General features: G+C 50.8%; 1 long non-coding RNA gene across 1 annotated transcript; it reads right to left on the reverse strand.

Annotated features, from left to right (window-relative positions):
- Positions 1-312: 312 nt before the first annotated feature.
- LOC105739181 lies at positions 313-5,454 on the reverse strand. The gene is made up of 3 exons (XR_004029057.1): positions 5,090-5,454; positions 4,613-4,727; positions 313-1,245 (listed from the first exon to the last, which is right to left on the reverse strand). It is a non-coding gene; the product is annotated as an uncharacterized LOC105739181 (long non-coding RNA).
- Between the last annotated feature and the right edge of the window lie 1,337 nt (positions 5,455-6,791).

The raw sequence follows: 6,791 nt of genomic DNA on the forward strand, positions 1-6,791 counted from the left end.
GGGCAGATTGCTTGAGCCCCGGAGTTCGAGGCCAGCCTGGTTAACATGCTGAAATCCCATCTCTACAAAGAATACGAACATTAGCTGGGTCTGATGGTGTGCAGCTGTGGTCCCAGCTACTCAGGAGGCTGAGGTGGGAGGATTGCTTGAGCCTGGGAGATGGAGGCTGCAGTGAGCCATGATCTTGCCACTGCACTACAGCCCGGAAAACAGAGTAAGATCCAATTTCGAAAAAAAAAAAAGTTAATTTAACAAACCCCTTTCACTATTTAATTGAACGTACTTCAGAATTAGTTAAATTAGGATCAATAGGGCAGTTATTAGTCCTATACTGATTGGGTACTCCATTATACCATAATCCAGGAATTTTAGGGTGGCTCTTCCATTAAAAAGCATTAATTCAGTGCCTAACTACCCATCATGGAGATGGCCAACTGTCCACATTTTAAAGGGAATTGGTTTCAATCTGTAGCTTTTATTCTGTTAAGAATTATCTCTGAGAAAGAGATCGGTCTTGGTACCAGCAAAACTGGGTGGAACGAATTCTTGATGTAGACTAAAGGGTGCTAATACCATTTCAGTACTCAGCAGGGACTGAGGTTTCAACAGCTTAGAACTGTGGTCTCAGAGGTCACGTAGTCCAACCTTATGTCCTGGGTGTCTACCACCCTCTGACACAGAATCCTTGCTGGCTTCATTCAGCACCTTCCTGATTAAAAAAAAAAATTCCACTACCTTGAGGCAGCTCTTCAGAATTTTGGACAGTTTCTGACAACTCATGTTAAGGAAGAACTTCCTGTGTTTGTCCATTGGTTGAATTTTCATCCATTGACTGTACTTGCCCACTGGGCACACAGAATAAGCCTGTTTGATGACTGCAGCTCCCTGGAGACTTCTGTTTTTCCAGTGAAATGGCCCTAGATTCTACAGTTGTTTCCTGATTGCTGTGGTTACTCTCTTCTTTCCAGATGCTGGTTTGTTTAGATTCCTTTAAAAGTGTGCTGCTAAGCAATGCCCCCTAGGCGCTCATGGAGGTCTGACCAATATGGCCACTTTCAACATACTCGACACTATTCCTCTTCTTGCAGCCTAAGCTGGCGGAAGTTTTTTTGACAGCATTAAATCCTTTCCTTTTAGTGATTGCCTTGGCACAGGCGGCATGCTGCTACTCTGCTGGAGTGAAAGCAGAAGATGCAGTGGAGTCCGGCAGGACCTGGACACCTTCATAGATTTATAAGCTGGGGCCTGGATGGAGGAGAAGACAAAGAGATGTGAAGCTGCAAAGGTGGCTTAGGCAGGATGGCTGGGAAGGGAAGGGTTGGAACTTAGAGACAGTATCTTTGACATTGACTCTCTTACATTTCAATAAAAGAATGGGAAATTGAGCCTTTCCCCGTGGTCCTTTGACTCTGAAGCCTTTTAAGCTCTTCAAAAGGCAAGTTAACTTGGAGCTGGAAAGTGAACAGCTTTATCTGCTAGTATTTTGTTGAAGTAACTTCTTCTATTCATCTATCTAACTATCAATAGACAGATGGACAGATAGGATAGATAGATAGATAGATAGATAGATAGATAGATATAGTGTGTGTGTGTATATCTATATATATTTAATGAGGAAGTTGGAAAATTAGATCCAATATGGTGTCCTATTCAATGGCAGCTGCTCACTGCACAAAGTAAGGAAAACTTTGAGGAAATAGAAGTTGCTTAGAAAAATCCAGATGTCAGGGCCGGGTGGAGTGGCTCACACCTGTACCCAGCACTTTGGGAGGCTGAGGCAGGTGGATCACGAGGTCAGGAGATCGAGACCATCCTGGCCAACATGGTGAAACCCCGTCTCTACTAAAATACAAAAAATTAGCTGGGCATGGTGGCACATGCCCGTAGTCCCAGCTACCGGGGAGACTGAGGCAGGAGAATAGCTTGAACCCGGGAGGCAGAAGTTGCAGCGAGCCGAGATCGTACCACTGCACTCCAACCTGGCAACAGAGTAAGACTCTGTCTAAAAAAAAAAAAGAAAAGAAAAATTCAGATGTCATTGCTTTGTATGTTGTGATGATGTGGTAGCCAGCTCCAAGAAGATGGCCTCCAGTGAGTCTTACTTTCTGGTATTCATATCCTTGAGGCGGATCTAAGTAACTGATCAGATATTATGGAAATGATGGAGTATGCTATGGTCTGAATGTGTCCTTCTTAAATTAATATGTTGAAATCTTCACCTTCAAAGTGATCATATTAAAAGATGAGGCTTTTGGGAGGTGATTAGGTCTTGAAAGTGGAGCTCTTCTAAATGGGATTAGAGCCTTTATAAAAGATGCCAGATAGAACTTGTTAGTCCCTTGCACCATGGGAAGATGCAGCAAGAAGGCTCCATTCATGAGGAATGGGGCTCTTACCAGACACTGAATCTCTTGGTGTTTTTTTTTTTTTTTTTAAGACAGAGTCTTGTTCTGTCGCCCAGGCTGGAGTGCAGTGGGGCGATCTCGGCTCACTGCAACCTCCGCCTCCCGGGTTCAAGCAATTCTCTGTCTCAGCCTCCTGAATAGCTGATTACAGGCGCCTGCCACCATGCCTGGCTAATTTATATATTTTTAGTAGAGATGGGGTTTCACAATCTTGACCAGGCTAGTCTTGAACTCCTGACCTCGTGATCCACCTGCCTCAGCCTCCCAAAGTGCTGGATATTACAGGCGTGAGCCACCGCGCCTGGCTCTTTTTTTTTTAATTTTTTATTCTCATTACTGTTAGATCACATCTGATGGTGTTTTGATCTTAGACTACTTAGCCTCTAGAGCTGTGAGTAATATATTCCTGTTGTTTATAAATCACCCAGTCTAAGGTATTTTGTTATAGCAGCCCAAACAGACTATGGCAGAGTGTCACTTTTGAGACCAAGTGATGAAAGGCACTGTGGCTTCTTCTGTCTCGCCCTCTTGAATCACTTGCTCTGTTGGACGTCAGCCGCTACGTCATGAAGACACTCAAGCAGCCCTATAGAAAGGTCTTCATGGTGAGAAATTGAAGCAGAAATAGCCAGCATCAACTTACTAGCTATGTGAATGATCCATGTTGAAAGAGCCTCCCTTAGTCCCACTGAAACCTTCAGAGGACTGCAGCCCTGGTAGGCTTCTTGACTGCAACATCATAATGCCCTGAGCCAAAACCACCCAACTATGCCGCTCCTGAATTCCTGACACACAGAAACTGAGATAATATTTATCGCTGTTTAACTTACTGAGCTAGTAAGTTTTAAACTCTTAAGCTTTGAGGAACTTTTTCTTATCCAGCAATAAGTAACTAATAAAGATGGGTAGAAAGGAGGAATGAAGAGTAAAGAGCCTTCATTCATTGTTCGTATATGTTCATTTGCTAGACACTTGCTACCGGCACCTTAGGCTAAGGGGTAGAACAAATGCTAGGTTCACTGCTGCTTTTGTACACTGCTGACAACCAAATAGGGCCGTCACACAGAATGACAAGAAAAAAGGACATGTCCTCTTTCCTCCTCTTCCTCCTTTTTGCTTTTAGGGGAAGGCTAGGATGACATTGAGAACTCACACAAATTTTGTTTTTGACTCCTCAGTGTCCCCTGGGAAAAGGTGCATTGGCCTTTGTGTACTTGCTACGAGGCTGTGTATCCTTGAGAGCAGGACTTGGATCTTATTTATTTCTATCCCCGTTTCCTAGCAAGTGAACATATATGAACAATAAATGTTATCAAGGGAGAGGGCAAATTTCCCTCCCTCTTTCTCCTGAATTCTGAAGAGATTCCATTCTTAGAATGGTTTCTTACTGCAACCATCCCATTCACAGTCCATCAACGAAGTCTTGAGAGTATCATGCATGTCATGAGCCACTTTCACTATTAAATAAATTCCGTCCCTCTGTTAAGTTCCTGGCTTTTAGGACACCCCTGCCTTCAGGACCGTTTGACCCTTCTATCCCATTTTCTCTATGCAATGTTGCTTTAACTGTTTTTCAAGATCCCAGGATGCTTGATCCGGGAAAGCACAGAGGTCTGCTGCCAACATACCAACATACCTCTCTGTCAAGTTGTCCAAAATCACAATAGAAAGAGCCCTGGGCTGGAGCTAGGAGACCTGAGTTCTCGGCTGCTCTATTACTGATTAGCGTCTATGTCCTTGGACAAGTTGCTTCCCTTTTCTGGACCTCGGTTCCTTGTCCTAATAGGTTCTAAAGTCGGTGGCTCCTTACTGTAAGTTAGGATTCTAAGGTGCAATCCGAAAGTAAAACCAGTGGTCAGTATACCCCTGAGTAGCTGTTAAGGTTACAACGCGAGGCTCCTCGGCCTTCCCTGTAGGAGCCAATGGATACGGCCTCAGTCAGAGTCAGGTTTACTGGGAAGAGCCTTCCGGTTTTGAAAGACAGGATCTGCGGGTTTCCAGTTCTGTCACTCACTCGGGGTAACTTTGAGCAAATTCTCTCTGGACCTCCGAATACGGAGGTCCTTGTCACCCAGAGGAGTTTCGAAGACCTGGGCAGTGACTTGGAGAGCTTCCCGACATTCCCCTTCTATAACCTGGGTGGCTCAGGCCGGGAGCGGGGTCCCAGCCGGCCCGTAATTCCGCCCGGACGTGCGCAGGAAACAAACCTGCAGCGCTGGCTGAGGGCGGCTCAGCTTCGGAGGGCGCGACTCCAGGTGAGTTCTTAAAGGGACCGTCAGAGTTTGGGTAACACCTGCGATGCTGAGCGGGCTGGGACGCAGGCTTGGGGGAATGAATGAATGAATGAGCGAATGAATGAACAAACCTTCTCTCCCCACCCTTAAGTATACCATACTTAGAATTAATCACTTACGCTTAAAAATCTTGTACTGTAACCCTCAAACTCTTGCCAAATTAACCAGTGTCTCTATTTCATATGTCCTTCTTTAATGAAACCCCTCCCCCCAAGCCTATTACTAAGGGACGAATAGTAACTTAACAATCAGCCTGGAGTGGAAGGCAACGCAGAGTCGGCAGCCCTCCCCGACCTCCTCCCTCTCCCTCTCCCAGGCCCCGCCCTCCCCGCCCCCTGGGAGGTACAGTTGGCTCCTCCTTAAGGCGGCTTTTCCCCGGTGGGGATCTACCCCCGGGGTCGCCAGGCGCTGTCTCTGCCGCGGAGTTGGAAACGGCCCGTGTTGAGTGAGGTTAAGGGGTGTCGCGGAATGTGCGCCTTGGATCTGGTGTAGGCGAGGTCACGCCTCTCTTCAGACAGCCCGAGCCTTCCCGGCCTGGCGCGTTTAGCTCGGAACTGCGGGACACGCCGGTGGGCTGGGGCAAGGTAAGGGCGGGCTCCTCCAGGGCCACCCCGGGCCACCTGTGGAGTCCGAGTGTTAACTCCTTTGTTCTCAGAGCCACTTCAGCGGCCGCCCTTTTAAGCGAAGAGGTTCCCTTAGGATGCTCCCCGGGTCCCCCTTCCGTTCCTCAGCCCTCTCCCGACCCGCCTCCCCCTTCCAACCCGAAGGTAGCAGCGCGGGGAGCCCCGGGCTCGGCGCGAGCCGCCTCCTCACTTCCCATTGACTGAGAGCGCGGGGAAGGCGGTCACCTGGGAGCGCGGCAGGCCATCTTGGGGGCCGCCATCTTGGGGGCCGCCATCTTGGGGGCCGCCATCTTGGGGGCCGCCATCTTGGGGGCCGCCATCTTGGGGGCCGCCATCTTGGGGGCCGCCATCTTGGGGGCCGCCATCTTGGGGGCCGCCATCTTGGGGGCCGCCATCTTGGGGGCCGCCATCTTGGGGGCCGCCATCTTGGGGGCCGCCATCTTGGGGCCGCCATCTTGGGGCCGCCATCTTGGCGGAAAGTTTGGGGGGAGAGCGGTTGGGGGCGCGGAAGAAGGCGAGGTTCCGGGGGTGGGGCGGGCAGGCGGCAACTGGGCGAGCGGGCCGGGGAACCGCGGCGAGCGAGGAGGCGGCGCGGCCGAGAAGGAGGACGAGGCCACGGGGGTGCGGCGGCCCAGGGGAGCTCCTCCCCCGTCCCTTCACCCCCTCCGCTCGGCTCCGCGGGCCCCGGGCGGGGCGGGGGTACGTGGAGCGGGGCCGGGCTGGGGAGCTGCTCCGGGTCTGGCCGGAGCGCACCCCGGTTCCGAGCGCACGCCGCTCGCGGGAACTTTGTGGCGGCGCCGCAGGTGTGGGGGCCCGCGGAGGTGTGCATGCGGGGCGCGAGGGCGTCGCGGAGAGCGGCCGCTGCCCTGTCCGGCCTCAGCTGGAGCAGCCCGGAGGCAGCGAGCAAGGAGAAAGGCAAGCGAGAGGAGGGGGCCCGAGCAGGGCGGGCGGCCAGTCCCGCCGGTCCCCTCCCAGCGCTCTGCGGCCGCTGCTGGCTCGGGGGCCAAGGGTCGGAGCGCTTCACCCGTCCGTACCCGGTAGGAGGTGGGGAGTTTGGATACTTGAGTGGGGGAAGAGGCGGCCTCAGGTCTAGGCTCTTTGGGGAGGGGGACGCTTTCGAGGAGAGTTTGGAAGCCGACTTCTGTCTGTTCTTAATTTGCAGGGGTACCCACTCCGAGGAAAAGCTTTCCGCATTGACAGACAACTGCTGCGTTTTGAGACTCTTTCTTTGACTTGGTAAAACTTTGGAACGTGGGGTTTTCAAATAGGGCTGCGAGGGTTTTCTGTTTCGATGGGGGGAAATGCTAGTTGAACATGATTCTATCCTTTTTCCTTTCTGTTGTGTGTTTTTAAAGGTGTGTGCCCTCTTCCTGATTCTAGAGAAAAATGCCGGTCCGGAAGCAAGGTGAGAGTTTATTCCGTAACTGTTGTCGATGTCACTTGCTTTTCCGTATGTCAGTTTTTTGATT

Source organism: Nomascus leucogenys, unplaced genomic scaffold (assembly GCF_006542625.1).
Source record: "Nomascus leucogenys isolate Asia unplaced genomic scaffold, Asia_NLE_v1 001597F_30462_qpd_obj, whole genome shotgun sequence".
In the NCBI taxonomy this organism is placed as follows: domain Eukaryota; kingdom Metazoa; phylum Chordata; class Mammalia; order Primates; family Hylobatidae; genus Nomascus; species Nomascus leucogenys.